The sequence below is a fragment of the Hyla sarda genome, chromosome 10, assembly GCF_029499605.1.
Source record: "Hyla sarda isolate aHylSar1 chromosome 10, aHylSar1.hap1, whole genome shotgun sequence".
In the NCBI taxonomy this organism is placed as follows: Eukaryota; Metazoa; Chordata; class Amphibia; order Anura; family Hylidae; genus Hyla; species Hyla sarda.
Window position 1 is genome coordinate 125,020,949 of NC_079198.1, and position 17,339 is coordinate 125,038,287.

Sequence of the window (17,339 nt, forward strand, 5' to 3'; positions counted from 1 at the left end):
AATATGTCTGTGAGCACACTTGGAAGTCAGCTCACACAGGCTGTAGATAGGGAGAGAAGCATATATGGGCAGCTCACACAAGCTGTAGATAGGGAAGAAAGCATATATGGAAAGCAGCGCACACAGGCTGTAGATAGGGAGGAGAGCATACATGAAGGCAGCTCACACAGGTTATAGATAGGAAGAAGAGAATGCATAGAGGGCTGTTCACATAGGCTGTTAATAGGGTGGAGAGCATACATGGAGGGCAACACAAAGGCTGTAGAATGTGAAATTTGCTTTAGTTTTAGCTCAGAACCTTCTTGCCAATCGGTTTCTGAATGTATATTTGTGGCTGCAGTTCTTATATAGCTGAATATATAATTTAACTATTTTCATCTTAAGGTTTACACATAGATGACGAAAATATTCTGTAATGTTATAATGTATCCAGTAGAAGTTCCCTACAGCAACCATCTGATAACCAAGGCTGTATAAGTGTGTCCTTGCTGTGTCACACACTAAATATTCCAATAATGGAGGATATAATTGGATGGTATAGTAGGACTGACGGGTAAACCTGTATAAGAAGTCGCTGCTTTGGTTTAATGATTTGTGCTTGCTCAGTTTTGATTGCCAACGGCGGCTGAATAGTCAGCTACAACCGGTCATATTGTGCCTCTATACGGCAGCAACTGCACCCGGGAGACTAGATCACTGCTCTCATTCCTCTCATTTCTAAGACGCTAGACTATCTGAGCCCTGGAAATAGAGCAAGGATTACACACAAAGAAATAGCAGGCCCAGAGGAAAGAATAATGGCCTGTAACCCTTTGTGCTCCACTCCACCGCCGTTCCTTTCAATCCCTAACAAGAACATGTAACCTTTTTGTTGTCGCCCACATACAGCAACCTATATATTTTTATTCTTTGTAGTTGTGATTTCCGATGGATAACTTTGAATAGCAGGTTAATTTACTTCCAGCCTTAGCAACCATATTACTGGATGAGATATAAATATCTTTTTTTTTTACTGTTTTCATATAGGATCATTTTAGAACTTTAAGATGTAATCTTCGCAGTTAGCATGAGGCAGGACCAAGAAGTCCAGCTGTTTGGTATCACTTTACAGTTCTTTGTATTAATGGCCAAAATTATCGAGTCTCAAGGTATATACTTTGCAGACTGATTGCACCCACACCCCAATGGCCGCTCTTGAGAAACTGCACCAAATTCTTCAAAAAGAAGTATTGTATTATAAAAACATAGATTCCACCAAGCTGTACCTAAAGGGCTGCAAACTGTTATTTTTGGAGTCACAATATGGCCTCCAAACTTTAAAACGTATACCGTAATCTATATATGTACAAATATATTGTATCGATAGATAGATATAAATAATTATATCTAAATAAATATATACATAAATATATAATATATCTAAATAAATATATTATATATATATATATATATAAAATATATAAAAAAATATATAAATATATATATATATATATATATATATATATATATATATATATATATACACTGCTCAAAAAAATAAAGGGAACACTTAAACAACACAATGTAACTCCAAGTCAATGACACTTCTGTGAAATCACACTGTTCACTCAGGAAGAACACTGATTGACAATCAATTTCACATGCTGTTGTGCAAATGGAACAGACAACAGGTGGAAGATATAGGCAATTAGCAAGACACCCCCAATAAAGGAGTGGTTCTGCATGTGGTGACCACAGACCACTTCTCAGTTCTTATGCTTCCTGGCTGATGTTTTGGTCACTTTTGATTGCTGGCGATGTTTTCACTCTAGTGGTAGTATACAACCCACACAAGTGGCTCAGGTAGTGCAGCTCATTCAGGATGGCACATCAATGCGAGTAGTGGCAAGAAGGTTTGCTGTGTCTGTCAGCGTAGTGTCCAGAGCACGGAGACAGGCCAGTACATCAGGAGACGTGGAGGAGGCCGTAGGAGGGCAACAACCCAGCAGCAGGACCGATATCTCTGCCTTTGTGCAAGGAGGAACACTGCCAGAGCCCTGCAAAATGACCTCCAGCAGGCCACAAATGTGCATGTGTCCACTCAAACGGTCAGAAACAGACTCCATGAGGGTAGTATGAGGGCCTGACGTCCACAGGTGGGGGTTGTGCTTACAGCCCAACACCGTGCAGGATGTTTGGCATTTGCCAGAGAACACCAATATTGTCAAAATCTCCACTGGCGCCCTGTGCTCTTCACAGATACAATCAGGTTCACACTGATCACAGGTGACAGACGTGACAGAGTCTGGAGACGCCATGGAAAACGTTCTGCTGCCTGCAACATCCTCCAGCATGACCGGTTTGGCGGTGGGTCAGTAATGGTGTGGGGTGGCATTTCTTTGGGGGCTGCACAGCCCTAGATGTTCTTGCCAGAGGTAGCCTGACTGCCATTAGGTACCGAGATGAGATCCTCAGACCCCTTGTGAGACCATATGCTGGTGCGGTTGGCCCTGGGTTCCTCCTAATACAAGACAATGCTAGACCTCATGTGGCTGGAGTGTGTCAGCAGTTCCTACAAGAGGAAGGCATTGATGCTATGGACTGGCCCACCCGTTCCCCAGACCTGAATCTGATTGAGCACATCTGGGATGTCTCGCTCCATCCACCACAGACTGTCCAGGAGTTGGCGGATGCTTTAGTCCAGGTCTGGGAGGACATCCCTCAGGAGACCATCCTCCACCTCATCAGGAGCATGCCCAGGAGTTGTAGGGAGGTCATACGGGCACGTGGAGGCCACACACACTACTGAGCCTCATTGTGACTTGTTTTAAGGACATTACATAAAGTTGGATCAGCCTGTAGTGGGGTTTTCCACTGTGATTTTGAGTGTGACTCCATATCCAGACCCCCATGGGCTGATAAGTTTGATTTCCATTGATAATTTTTGTGTGATTTTGTTATCAGCGCATTCAACTATGTAAAGATGAAAGTATTTCATACGATTAGTTCATTCATTCAGATCTAGGATGTGGTATCTTAGTGTTCCCTTTATTTTTTTTGAGCAGTATATATATGATACTTTTGCTTTATTTACATGTAGCCAAATGTATCTCTGATACTGTATACCATTTATAGCATTCTCTTATACTTGAATTTTGCTTTGTGGGATCACACGTGCAGGTTATTTATGAAGTTATTTTCTTTATTTATTTATATATGTATTTATTTATTTATTTGTTCTTAAGCTAAACACAAGAGATGTATCAGTCTTTTCTTTACACACTTTCCTACTCACTTTTTGTATCCATTCGTTACTTAAAAAAACTTCATGTGTGATTCCAGCCTTATGCTGTAATAGTCAATACTCTACATTATTAGGGTTAGGATGGACCCCAAAATGGAAATGAACAAGTTGCTTATCTATTGTGGTCCTATATAACTTGTTTCCCACCCAGGAAGCCTCCAGCTGTTGCAAAACTACAACTATCAGCATGCCCGAACAGCCTTCCGCAGTCCAGGCATGCTGGAAGTTGTAGTTTTTCAAAACCTGTAGAAACCCTTGTTGGAACACATAGACAGGTGACGATTGAAATTAATCTTTAAACTTTTAAAAATATTTATCCTTTACTTGTATACAAGCGCTTATTGAATCCTTATTGCTTTTATCATCACACAACAGTAAATGACTAGAAAAAAACAACAAAGATTATAAAAGGTACAAAGGTATAAAAAATAAAAAAATAACCCACAAACTTTAGCTGCTAGTATGTCAGTGTTTGCCAACCAGAGTGGCTCCAGCTGTTGCAAAACTACAATTTCCAGCATACCAGGACACCCTTTGGCTGTCCGGGCATGCTGAGAGTTGTAGTTTTGCGACAGCTGGAGGCACCCTGGTTGGGAAACAGTGCTATAAGAGTACAATAATAATGAATGTAACAGATGAATGAGTGAAAGTGGAAATTTATTTTTAAACTTAAAAAAAAATATTTATCCTTTACTAGAATTCAAATGCATATTACCTCCTAAAGTTTTGCTTTTTATCATCACACAACAGTAAATGACAAGAAAAAAGCAATCTTAAAAGGTATATATAAAAAAAAAAAAAAAAAAAAAAAAAAAACACCTTTAGCTTCTAGTATTTCAGTGTTTTTCAACCAGGGTGCCTCCAGCTGTTGCAAAACTACAACTCTCAGCATGCCTTTGGCTGTCGGAGCATGCTGGGAGTTGTAGTTTTGCAACAGCTGGAGGCACCCTGGTTGGGAAACACTGTAGTACTTTATAGCACTGGGCTATGGCTTCCTGGCTGTTGTGATACTATAAGTCCCAGCATAAGACTTGTAGTTTCTAAACAGCTGGAAAGCCAAAAGCTGAAGAGCACAGGTTCAGATCTACTCCCTTTAAGTACCCCCATCCCTATCTGCTTAAATCGGGGGTTCCGCAGACTGCATCAAAGCAACGCACAACGTCACACTTTGAGATGATTGAGAGAACAAAAGATTCCCAAGTCACAGCACAGACAGCATATCCTATAAATAAATGGTAATAAAAATGGTAATGCATACAGCACGACCGCACCTCAGCTCCAATAGCCTAAGATTATCATTATGGACTGAATTATTTAGATCAGTGTTTTCCAAACAGTGCGCCTCCAGCTGTTGCAAAACTACAACTCCCAGCATGCCCGGACAGCCGAAGGCAAATCCTATAAATAAAAGGTAATAAAACTGGTAATGCATACAGCACGACTGCACCTCAGCCCCAATAGCCTAATATTATCATTATGGACGCCTCCAGCTGTTGCAAAACTACAACTCCCAGCCTTCGGCTGTCCGGGCATGCTGGGAGATGTCGTTTTGCAACAGCTGGAGGCGCACAGTTTGGAAAACACAGATTTATATAATACACACATCATTATTAACACTATAATACGTGTAATGTCCTGAAGCTCCACGCTGCAGCCGCACTCAACGCTACGTAAGGCTGCTCTGTATAATGTATTATTCCGACTCATTAGCCTCATTGGCGTATCAGTGGCACGCTAATCCTACAAAATGCCACCCAAGTAGCTCGCGGACACAAAGTGCTCAAAGCCTAAGCCTAAGCTGATGGTAAACAAGCAAAGAAAAAAAAGTTTTGGAAACTTTGTCTTCTTTTTCTATTTGTTTGTTTCCTTTCTCACAACTACATTGTATCGACTCCAAGAAGGTATCACATGTACCAGAACAGAACCATCCAGATCTCTGCCAACCCCCCCCCCCCCCATCTCTTTCCACCCCTCCGAGAGCAGATGTAAACCAAGTCCACCGCCACACAACACTGTTTCCTTCTTTCTTAATTGCTACAATAAAAAAAAAAAAAAAAAAATGATTACAGTGCTCCCCATCTGTAGAATGCAAATGAAGGCCGGTCGCACTGTGTATTCCCACAAATTAAGACCTCTATATAACGTGGGGACAAAAGAAAAAAAAATGGCTGGTATTGACGTTCAGAAAACTTTACTACGGACAATAATTTCTTGCCCCAGCAACATTGTGAGAGGCACAGGCCTTCCCTTTAATATTTTGTTTATTGTTTATTTTTTGTTGTTTATATATCAAACTTTGACTACAGTTTACTTCTACGATAATGGTCGCCACCAGGCCGTCGCGCTATTTATCGCTCTAGAAAATACTGCCTTCCTTATATCAGCCCGAAAAAATTTCGGGGTGCGAAAATGCAAACTGTTACCCCCCCCGAATGTGTCCTGGCTCTATCAGACACGACAGGGCCCTTGATAGAATGGTGGATACATTATATATGAAGTGCAGAGTCAATAGCGACGTCAATGAAACAAAAGAAATAGGAGGAATGGCCGATAAGCACCCCAATTACATTTTTGTTATTAAAAGTCTATAAATAAAATAAATATAAAACTGCGTAACGCAGGTTCTGGAAAAGTATTATTCGCAGGCGCGACAGTGGGGTGGTGGTGGTGGTGGTGGTGGTGGTGGGGGTGACGGTGACAAATCAGCTCGATACATTGTATCCAAACTTAAAGAAGCAAAACAAGTTGCACAGAGTCTCCGAGTCGGATTTGGGTAGGAAAGTTGAAACCACTCAGTATGGGATAAGTCAAGCCTTAATTAAAACAACATGAGAGGATCCCGAACGCCTCGAATAGAGTTAAAAAAATGAGTTTAAAAGCTTTCAGTCAAAACATTGGGCTAAAGTCCGGCGGAAGGCGAGAAAATAAATAATAGGCAAATGTATTATAGTAGTTGCCCTAAAATATAAGGAAACATCCAAAGCAGTGTTTCCCAACCAGGGTGCTTTGGCTGTCGCAAAACTACAACTCCCAGCATGCCCGGACAGCCTTCGGCTGTCCGGGCATGCTGGGAGTTGTAGTTTTGCAACAGCAAAAGGCACCCGAGTGGATGTGTGCAAATCCGGAGATGCAAACATCACCCTCTGAATTATTCAAACCCTCACCCACCTCATCTCCAGGCTTTGCTAGGAATTCCGAAATAGGCTTATTTAACGGTAGCAGCAACACAAGCCTCGAAAACGACGAGCTCTTCAGCTCGGTCGGCGAACGAGGGACGCGCACAGGTAAATGCGGAACATTAACATACATCATCCGCTGCCCACATCACGCCACAACTCCAAAAGCATCGCAATGTCTCACTGCTAATCTGCACCGTAACTTCAAGAAATCCGGCAAAAAAAAAAAAATATATAATAATAAATAAATAAATAAATAAAAACACTAAACCAAGAGAATAAGCCCCACAACGCAACACAACGCTCAACATCACAGGAGTGCAGCCTCTCTCCAGCTCGGGCTGTCACATTATTTACGTCCCATTAAAAAAAAAAATAATAATAATAATAATAAATAAATAAATAAATAATAAATTAATAATAAATATAAAATTAACAGATGCCTCTTTAAAAAAATAAAATAAAATAAAAATATATATATATATATATATATCTTAATTTAAAAAATATATTAAAATAGTAGTAAAAATTATAATAATAATACTATATAAAATGAAAAAAAAAAAAATATATATATATATATATAAATAGTAAAAAAAAAAAAAATATATATATATATATATATAAATAAATAAATAATTAAATAAATAAATAAAAATAATGTATAAATATTTAAAAAATAAAAAATAAATAAATAAATAAATAAAAAAAACAATGGTGCGTTAACTTATAAAAAAAAATAAAAATAAAATAAATAAATAAATAAATATATTTTTGTGCGTGCAGGCGTGTCTATAGGTAAGAATAGGTAGGTCTATATGCCAACTAGTCCTTGTTTAAAATATGCAGGGTAATATATATATATATAGGTGCAAAAAATAAAATAAAAAAAAATTCCTATGCGTGCGTCGAGTCGGGTGTGAAATCCGCGCTTCGCATAGATCCGGGCGTCAATGATCGTATTAGCAGTTAAGGTTGCCCCGTGTTGCCGCCTCCTCCTCCTCCTGCGCCCTGTCTGTATGAAGAGCTCCGGCTATGGGACTGTAAAAAAAAAAAAAAAAAAAAAAAAAACGAGAGAGGGAGAGGCGCACGCTGCAACGAGAGCGCACACACACACACACACACACACACTGAGGCTGCGAGCAACAACAGCGACGGCAGCAGCCCGCAGCCTGGAAAGCAGCTCCTGACATTGAGAATGAATGACAGCTTACCTGAGTGCCAATCTTCATCAGACTGACACTGGCGTGACAGCACAGCCTATACTTCCCAGCAAAGGCTGTGACGTCACTGGAGGGGGGTCCGAGCAACACGCCCCCTTACTTCTTTTCGCTTTTGGCTTTTACACGCCGCCTGTTTATTGCTAGATTTTTTGCGCCATCTAGTGGACTGCGCGGAGATCTCATCACTCAACCGCATTCCACTACTTTGTCTGACAGCTGGGAATAAAAAAATAAAAATAAAAGAAAAAAATTTTAAAATGACATCCAGATATGGGGAGCAATGGTTGCGTTCATTGGGTAAAAGAATGGCAAAATAGTAACTCGGTTCCTCTGTGCCGTCCCTTAAAATTGGAAGAATTTGTTTTTTGTTTTTTTTTTACGATTTCCGTGGAGAATTGGAATGGCGCGCCTGCTGTTCCGTTAAAACTTCATAGGCGCGGAGGATAGTGAATGGTAAAAAAAAATTACTCAGCGGTTGGGATATGGGATAAAATTTTTAATATGCCTCCAGCTGTTGCAAAACCACAACTCCCAGCATGCCCGGACAGCTCAACTCTGGTTGGGAATCACTGCTATAAATAGAAAGAAAAAGATTGGATATATGATATATAGATATGAGATAGATATGAGATGATAGATAGATAGATAGATAGATAGATAGATAGATGATAGATAGATAGATATGAGATAGATAGATATGAGATGATAAATAAATAGATAGATATGAGATAGATAGATATGAGATAGATAGATAGATAGATAGATATGAGATAGATAGATAGATAGATATGAGATAGATAGATATGAGATAGATAGATAGATAGATAGATATGAGATGATAAATAAATAGATATGAGATAGATATGAGATAGATAGATAGATAGATATGAGATAGATAGATATGAGATGAGATGATAGATAGATATGAGATAGATGGATGGATAGATATGAGATAGATAGATAGATATGAGATGATAAATAGATAGATTGATATGAGATAGATAGATATAAGATAGATGGATGGATAGATAGATATGAGATAGATAGATATGAGATAGATAGATATGAGATAGATGGATGGATAGATAGATAGATAGATAGATAGATATGAGATAGATAGATGGATGGATAGATATGAGATAGATAGATATGAGATAGATAGATAGATAGATAGATATGAGATAGATAGATAGATATGAGATAGATAGATAGATAGATAGATAGATATGAGATAGATAGAGATAGATAGATATGAGATGAGATGATAGATAGATAGATATGAGATAGATGGATGGATAGATATGAGATAGATAGATATGAGATGAGATGATAGATAGATAGATATGAGATAGATAGATAGATAGATAGATAGATAGATATGAGATGATAAATAGATAGATTGATATGAGATAGATAGATATAAGATAGATGGATGGATAGATAGATATGAGATAGATAGATAGATATGAGATAGATAGATATGAGATAGATGGATGGATAGATATGAGATAGATAGATAGATAGATAGATATGAGATAGATAGATGGATGGATAGATAGATATGAGATAGATAGATATGAGATAGATAGATAGATAGATATGAGATAGATAGATAGATATGAGATAGATAGATAGATATGAGATAGATAGAGATGAGATAGATAGATAGATAGATAGATAGATAGATAGATATGAGATGATAAATAAATAGATAGATATGAGATAGATAGATATGCAATAGATAGATAGATAGATATGAGATAGATAGATAGATATGAGATAGATAGATAGATAGATAGATATGAGATGATAAATAAATAGATAGATATGAGATGATAAATAGATAGATATGAGATCACAAAAAGGAGGGGCCAAGGGGCGGGGCCACTTAATGTCGCATGACTATAAAAAAATGTTGTTCCTTGCATTGGGGTTTGAGGTAGGGGTCAGTCTTATTGGCTGTCAGCTGATGTTACTTCAGGACAGGGAACACAAGTGCAAATGAGGAGCGTTATAGCCATAGCACGGATTATTAGGTGAGACCACTCTATGTTCTAAGCTGAGGTGGGGTTCAGGTGACAGCAGCAGTTGCAGGGGGTTCAAGTTTTTAACAGGTTCCCTACTTGGAGTGAAGTGATGGATGCTTGTGCTGTAGAGCGCTGCGGAAAATTACTTCAACTATAATAATCAAATATACCAATTTTTACCATTTAAAACTACAGCTCCCAGTATGACCTTAAAGGGGTAGTCCAGTGGTGAAAAACCTATCCCCTATCCTAAGGATAGGCGATACGTTTGAGATCGCGGGGGGTCCGACCGCTGGGGCCCCCTGCGATCTCTCTGTACGGGGGCCCTGGCTCTCCGGCCAGATAGCGGGTGTCGACCTCCGCACGAAGCGGCGGCCGACACGCCCCCTCAATACATTTCTATGGCAGAGCCGGAGATTGCTGAAGGCAGCGCTTCGGCTCTGCCAGAGTTGTATTGAGGGGGCGTGTCGGCCACCACTTCGTGCGGGGGTCGACACGCCCCCTTCGCGCGGGCTGTCGAGCCCCATACAGGAGATCTCGGGGGGCCCCAGCGGTCGGACCCCCTGCGATTGCCAACTTATCCCCTATCCTTAGGATAGGGGATAAGTTGTTCACCACTGGGATCACCACTGGACTACTCCTTTAAGTATGTGGTAAGGTTATGCTGAGAGTTGTTTCATAACTGCAGAACTACAGCTCTGATGGGACAGTCAGGCAGCATACACAATGATATCAGTGACTACAGCTCTGATGGGACAGTCAGGCAGCATACACAATGATATCAGTGACTACAGGTGGCATCTTCTCTATAGTTTTCCCTTATCTAATTCATATGTACATACCACCAAGTCCAGCTAAATGTTCTCTCTGCAGAACTTGACGCCCAGATGGCTCCTCACTATGTCAGCGCATTCTGATCCTTTATATGAAAACAATAATTATTATAATACTGCCAAACACTGTATCCTTTGAATATAATACTGGCACACACCCTCTGAATATAATTCTGACACACTGTGCACACTCTGAAAATACTAGAACACACTGTACCCTCTGTATATAATACTGCCACACACCATACCATCTGAATATAATACTACTACATACTGTACCCTCTGAATATAAAACCGCCACACACCGTACCCTCTGAATATATTACTACCACACACTGTGCCCTCTGAATATAAAACTACCACATACTGCACTCTTAGTAATATAGTCAGAGAGTGCAGTATGTGGTAGTATTATATTCAACCACCTACTGCGCTCTATGAATATAATACTGCCACATACTGCACTCTCTGAATATAATACTGCCACATACTGCACTCTCTGAATATAATACTGCCACATACTGCACTCTCTGAATATAATACTGCCACATACTGCACTCTCTGAATAGAATACTGCCACATACTGCACTCTCTGAGTATAATACTACACATACTGCACTCTCTGAATATAATACTACCACATACTGCACTCTCTGAATATAATACTGCCACATACTGCACTCTCTGAATATAATACTGCCACATACTGCACTCTCTGAATATAATACTGCCACATACTGCACTCTCTGAATATAATACTACCACATACTGCACTCTCTGAATATAATACTGCCACATACTGCACTCTCTGAATATAATACTACCACATACTGCACTCTCTGAATATAATACTGCCACATACTGCACTCTCTGAATATAATACTGCCACATACTGCACTCTCTGAATATAATACTGCCACATACTTCACTCTCTGAATATAATACTGCCACATACTGCACTCTCTGAATATCATACTACCACATACTGCACTCTCTGAATATAATACTATCACATACTGCACTCTCTGAATATAATACTGCCACATAATGCACTCTCTGAATATAATACTACCACATACTGCACTCTCTGAATATAATACTACACCATACTGAACTCTCTGAATATAATACTACCACATACTGCACTCTCTGAATATAACCTTGCCGTGCATCCTCTAAATACAATACCGTAATGTATTGTGGCCCATAAAAACCAAACTAGCATTCCAGAGGTATAGTGTATATATAAAGAATTTCTGGGTTAAACACTCTGCCCCCCCCCCCTCCTCATTATAATAATAATGCCCTCTGTCCTTTGCCCCTAACATATAATGCCACCTGTGCTGTGCCCCTCACATACAATGCCCCCTGTCCTGCCCCCTCACATCTAATTCCCCCTGTACTGCCCCTCAGTAGGCATTATATGTGAGGGGCACAGGACATGGGGCATTTTATGTGAAGGGCACAGGACAGGAGGTATTTTATGTGAAGGGCACAGGACAGGGGGCAGTACATATATGAGTGGCACATGTCAGGAGGCCTTATATGTGAGGGGAAAATGATAGGGGGGCATTATAGGTGAAGAGCAAATGTCAGGGGGCCATTATATGTGAGGGGCAGATGACAGGGTGGTATTATATGTGAGGGGTACATGACAAGGGGCATTATAAGTGAGGGGCAAATGTCAAGGGGGCATTATATGTAGGGGGCACATGACAGGGGAGCCACCCTGTCATGTGCCCGCCACATATAATGCCCCCTTGACATTTGCCCCTCACTTAAAATGGCCCCTGTCATGTGACCCTCACATATAATGGCCCCCTGACATCTGCCCCTGACTTACACATAAAAGGGCACATGACAAAGGGCCATTATATATGAGGGACACATGACAGGGGGTATTATATTTTAGGGGTCATGTGCCTGTCACATATAGTGACCCCCTGTTATGTGCCCCTCACTTATAATGCCCCCCCCCCCCCCCGTTTTAATAATTCCCCTGTACCATATAGCACTCCAGCTCTGTCTTTCCCCTCCGCAGCGTCACCCTTCTCATACGCTGTTCCATTCTTGCAGAGTGTGAGCTGCGGGGACGTGATCTCCAGGAGCCGACGCGATGATGTGACGTCATGGCGCCTGCAGTGGATGGTGTCCCCGCGGCGCTCACTTTGCAAAAATGAAACGGCGTGCGAGAAGGGCGAGGGATTGGTGGAGCAGGAGCTGTCCCACTCCACCATGCTATAGTGCGGGGGGAGGGGGGGGTTAAGGGGTTTGGGGGGAATTTTCAGGCCGATCCGCCACTGCTTCTGTCCCTGATAACAGACGTGCCTGCGCACCGCGGCATGCACGTCTGTTACCAGCAGCCCCCGGTCTGTTAAAGGGCCTGCCCTACGGTACTGTAATCAATAAAGCAGGTGTCCCACCGGCGCGCTGCCACTGGCAAACAGCAGCCTGGTTGCGCGGCTACTGTTTGCCAGCACAGACACAACAGGGAGTTCATACATTCGGGGCACCAGCGGTTCACATTCGGGGCAGGTGCCCTGAAAGTTTTACTGTAGTGACGCCCCTGAATGAGATAGATAGATAGATATGAGATAGATAGATATGAGATAGATCGATAGATAGGATAGATAGATGTCACGATTCGGCTCCCAGGTAGTGGATCCTCTGTGTCAGCGAGGGATTGGCGTGGACCGTGCTAGTGGACCGGTTCTAAGAGGCTACTGGTTTTCACCAGAGCCCGCCGCAAAGCGGGATGGTCTTGCTGCGGCAGTAGCAACCAGGTCGTATCCACTAGCAACGGCTCTACCTCGCTGACTGCTGAGAAGGCGTGGGACAGAAGGACTAGGCAGAGGCAAGGTCGGACGTAGCAGAAGGTCGGGGGCAGGCGGCAAGGTTCGTAGTCAGGATGGGTAGCAGAAGTTCAGGTACACAGGCTTTGGACACACTAAACGCTTTCACTGGCACAAGGCAACAAGATCCGGCAGGGGAGTGCAGGGGCAGTGATCTGATATAGTCTGGGAGCAGGTGGAAGCCAATTAAGCTAATTGGGCCAGGCACCAATCATTGGTGCACTGGCCCTTTAAGTCTCAGAGAGCCGGCGCGCGCGCGCCCTAGAGAGCGGAGCCGCGCGCGCCAGCACATGACAGCAGGGGACCGGGACGGGTAAGTGACCTGGGATGCGATTCGCGAGCGGGCGCGTCCCGCTGTGCGAATCGCATCCCCAACGGCCATGACAGTGCAGCGCTCCCGGTCAGCGGGACTGACCGGGGCGCTGCAGGGAGAAAGACGCCGTGAGCGCTCCGGGGAGGAGCGGGGACCCGGAGCGCTAGGCGTAACAGTACCCCCCCCCCTTAGGTCTCCCCTTCTCTTTGTCCGGTAACTGCCTCCCCTGGGATGAGGACACCGGGAAAGAATGGAGGGTTTCCTCAACGGCAGGCAGTACAGCAGGAGTGGGAATGGGGAGGGAGGGCAGAGGGCGAGGCCTAGCACGGGGCAGTGTGACACCAGGACGGGGGCCATGGGGAGGCACAGAGGCTTGCCTGACGGGACTGGGAGGGGGGGAGAGGCATTTCCTGTGGCAGGCAGAGTCCCAGTTCTTTATCTCCCCGGTGGTCCAATCAAGGGTGGGGGAATGAAGCCGGAGCCATGGCAGACCGAGGAGGATCTCAGAGGTACAGTTGGGGAGAATGAAGAACTCAATCCTTTCGTGGTGGGGTCCGATAGACATCAGGAGGGGTTCTGTGCGGTAACGCACGGTGCAGTCCAATCTGGCTCCGTTGACCGCGGAAATGTAGAGCGGCTTGACGAGACGGGTCACCGGGATGCTGAATTTATTAACAAAGGACTCCAAAATAAAATTCCCGGAGGCACCAGAGTCCAAGCAGGCCACGGCTGAGATGGAGGAGTTGGCTGTAGGAGAAATCCGCACGGGTACCGTGAGACGTGGAGGAGCAGACTTGGAACCAAGAGACGCCACACCCACGTGGGCTGGGTGCGTGCGTGCGTTTCCCAGGCGTGGAGGACGGATAGGGCAATCCACCAAGAAATGCTCGGTACTGGCACAGTAAAGACAGAGATTTTCTTCTCTACGGCGATTCCTCTCTTCCTGGGTCAGGCGAGACCGATCCACTTGCATGGCCTCCTCGGCGGGAGGCCCAGGCGAAGACTGCAAAGGATGCTGTGGGAGAGGTGCCCAGAGATCTAAGTCTTTTTCCTGGCGGAGCTCTTGGTGTCGCTCAGAAAAACGCATGTCAATGCGGGTAGCCAAATGGATGAGTTCTTGGAGGTTGGCAGGAATCTCTCGTGCGGCCAGCACATCCTTGATGCGACTGGATAGGCCTTTTTTAAAGGTCGCGCAGAGAGCCTCATTATTCCAGGATAGTTCAGAAGCAAAAGTACGGAATTGTATGGCGTACTCGCCAACGGAAGAATTACCCTGGACCAGGTTCAACAGGGCAGTCTCGGCAGAAGACGCTCGGGCTGGCTCCTCGAAGACACTCCGGAGCTCAGCGAAGAAGGCCTGGACTGTGGCTGTGGCAGGATCATTGCGGTCCCAGAGCGGTGTGGCCCAAGACAAGGCCTTTCCTGAAAGAAGGCTCACTACAAACGCCACCTTAGACCGTTCTGAAGGAAACAAGTCCGACAACATCTCCATATGCAGGGAACACTGAGACAAAAATCCACGGCAGAGTTTAGAGTCCCCATCAAATTTGTCCGGCAGGGACAAGCGGAGGTTAGGAGCGGCCACTCGCTGCGGAGGAGGTGCAGGAGCTGGCGGAGGAGATGGTTGCTGCTGTAGCAGAGGCAGAAGTTGCTGTAACATGGCGGTCACCTGCGACAGCTGCTGTCCTTGTTGGGCAATCTGCTGCGATTGCTGAGCGACCACCGTGGGAAGATCAGCGAGACTTGGCAGCGGCACCTCAGCGGGATCCATGGCCGGATCTACTGTCACGATTCGGCTTCCAGGTAGTGGATCCTCTGTGTCAGCGAGGGATTGGCGTGGACCGTGCTAGTGGACCGGTTCTAAGAGGCTACTGGTTTTCACCAGAGCCCGCCGCAAAGCGGGATGGTCTTGCTGCGGCAGTAGCAACCAGGTCGTATCCACTAGCAACGGCTCTACCTCGCTGACTGCTGAGAAGGCGTGGGACAGAAGGACTAGGCAGAGGCAAGGTCAGACGTAGCAGAAGGTCGGGGGCAGGCGGCAAGGTTCGTAGTCAGGATGGGTAGCAGAAGTTCAGGTACACAGGCTTTGGACACACTAAACGCTTTCACTGGCACAAGGCAACAAGATCCGGCAGGGGAGTGCAGGGGCAGTGATCTGATATAGTCTGGGAGCAGGTGGAAGCCAATTAAGCTAATTGGGCCAGGCACCAATCATTGGTGCACTGGCCCTTTAAGTCTCAGAGAGCCGGCGCGCGCGCGCCCTAGAGAGCGGAGCCGCGCGCGCCAGCACATGACAGCAGGGGACCGGGACGGGTAAGTGACCTGGGATGCGATTCGCGAGCGGGCGCGTCCCGCTGTGCGAATCGCATCCCCGACGGCCATGACAGTGCAGCGCTCCCGGTCAGCGGGACTGACCGGGGCGCTGCAGGGAGAAAGACGCCGTGAGCGCTCCGGGGAGGAGCGGGGACCCGGAGCGCTAGGCGTAACAATAGATATGAGATAGATATGAGATAGATAGATAGATAGATATGAGATAGATAGATAGATAGATATGAGATAGATAGATATGAGATAGATAGATAGATATGAGATAGATAGATAGATATGAGATAGATAGATATGAGATAGATAGATAGATATGAGATAGATAGATAGATAGATATGAGATAGATAGATATGAGATAGATAGATATGAGATAGATAGATATGAGATAGATAGATAGATATGAGATAGATAGATAGATAGATAGATAGATATGAGATAGATAGATATGAGATCGATAGATAGATATGAGATAGATAGATAGATATGAGATAAATAGATAGATATGAGATAGATAGAATTGCAAGCTAAGTACCTCACTATTTCATAACTTCATAATTTTATATTTCCATTTATTGCACCATAGCTGTATAGCTTTTCATGTTGTATCTATATACTCATGTTTTATCTATATCCTTGTGCTGGCAGTGTGCTGCTGTATTCTTCTGTTGCTGTATATTTAGCCCAGCAGCTTGCACCTGTAAGCCAGGTCCATATAATAGTTTGGAATCAATAGTGCTGGCCAACTTATCCTTTGGTTAGAAATATAGATAGATAGATATGAGATAGATAGATATGAGATTGATAGATAGATATGAGATAGATAGATATGAGAGAGAGAGATAGATAGATATGAGATAGATAGATAAATTGATTGATAGATATGAGATAGATAGATAGATACATATGAGAAAGATAGATATTAGATAGATAGATATGAGATAGATAATAGATATGAGATAGATAGATAGATAGATATGAGATAGATAGATAAATAGATAGATAGATATGAGATAGATAGATAGATAAATAGATACAAAAATATAGAAGCAGCACACCACAGGTAGATTTCAAAGGAACGGTGAATTTATTCCATGATGGAATAAATTCACCGTTCCTTTGAAATCTACCTGTGGTGTGCTGCTTCTATATTTTTGTATGCATTGAGGAACCAGTGGACCGAGGTTCAGAATATGCGGGCACCCCAATTTCTTTTTTTCTTGACATTTCTGGAGGTGCTGTTCTTATTGGATATTTAGATAAATAGATAGATAGATATGAGATAGATAGATAGATAGATAGATAGATA

The 17,339-nt window shown here is 43.4% G+C and overlaps 1 protein-coding gene across 6 annotated transcripts in view; it reads right to left on the minus strand.

Moving 5' to 3' along the window:
* The window catches only part of PKNOX2 (PBX/knotted 1 homeobox 2), a 430,049-nt gene extending 422,341 nt beyond the window's left edge, over positions 1 to 7,708 (minus strand). Inside the window, exon 1 of one of the 6 annotated variants that reach the window (XM_056544248.1) lies at positions 7,674 to 7,708. The gene's annotated coding sequence lies outside the window, so the exon portion shown is untranslated. Of the gene's footprint in view, positions 1 to 6,451; positions 6,680 to 7,673 lie in introns of those variants that run through there. The other 5 variants (XM_056544254.1, XM_056544256.1, XM_056544247.1 and 2 more) reach the window with 5 other exon arrangements.
* Positions 7,709 to 17,339: the final 9,631 nt, after the last annotated feature.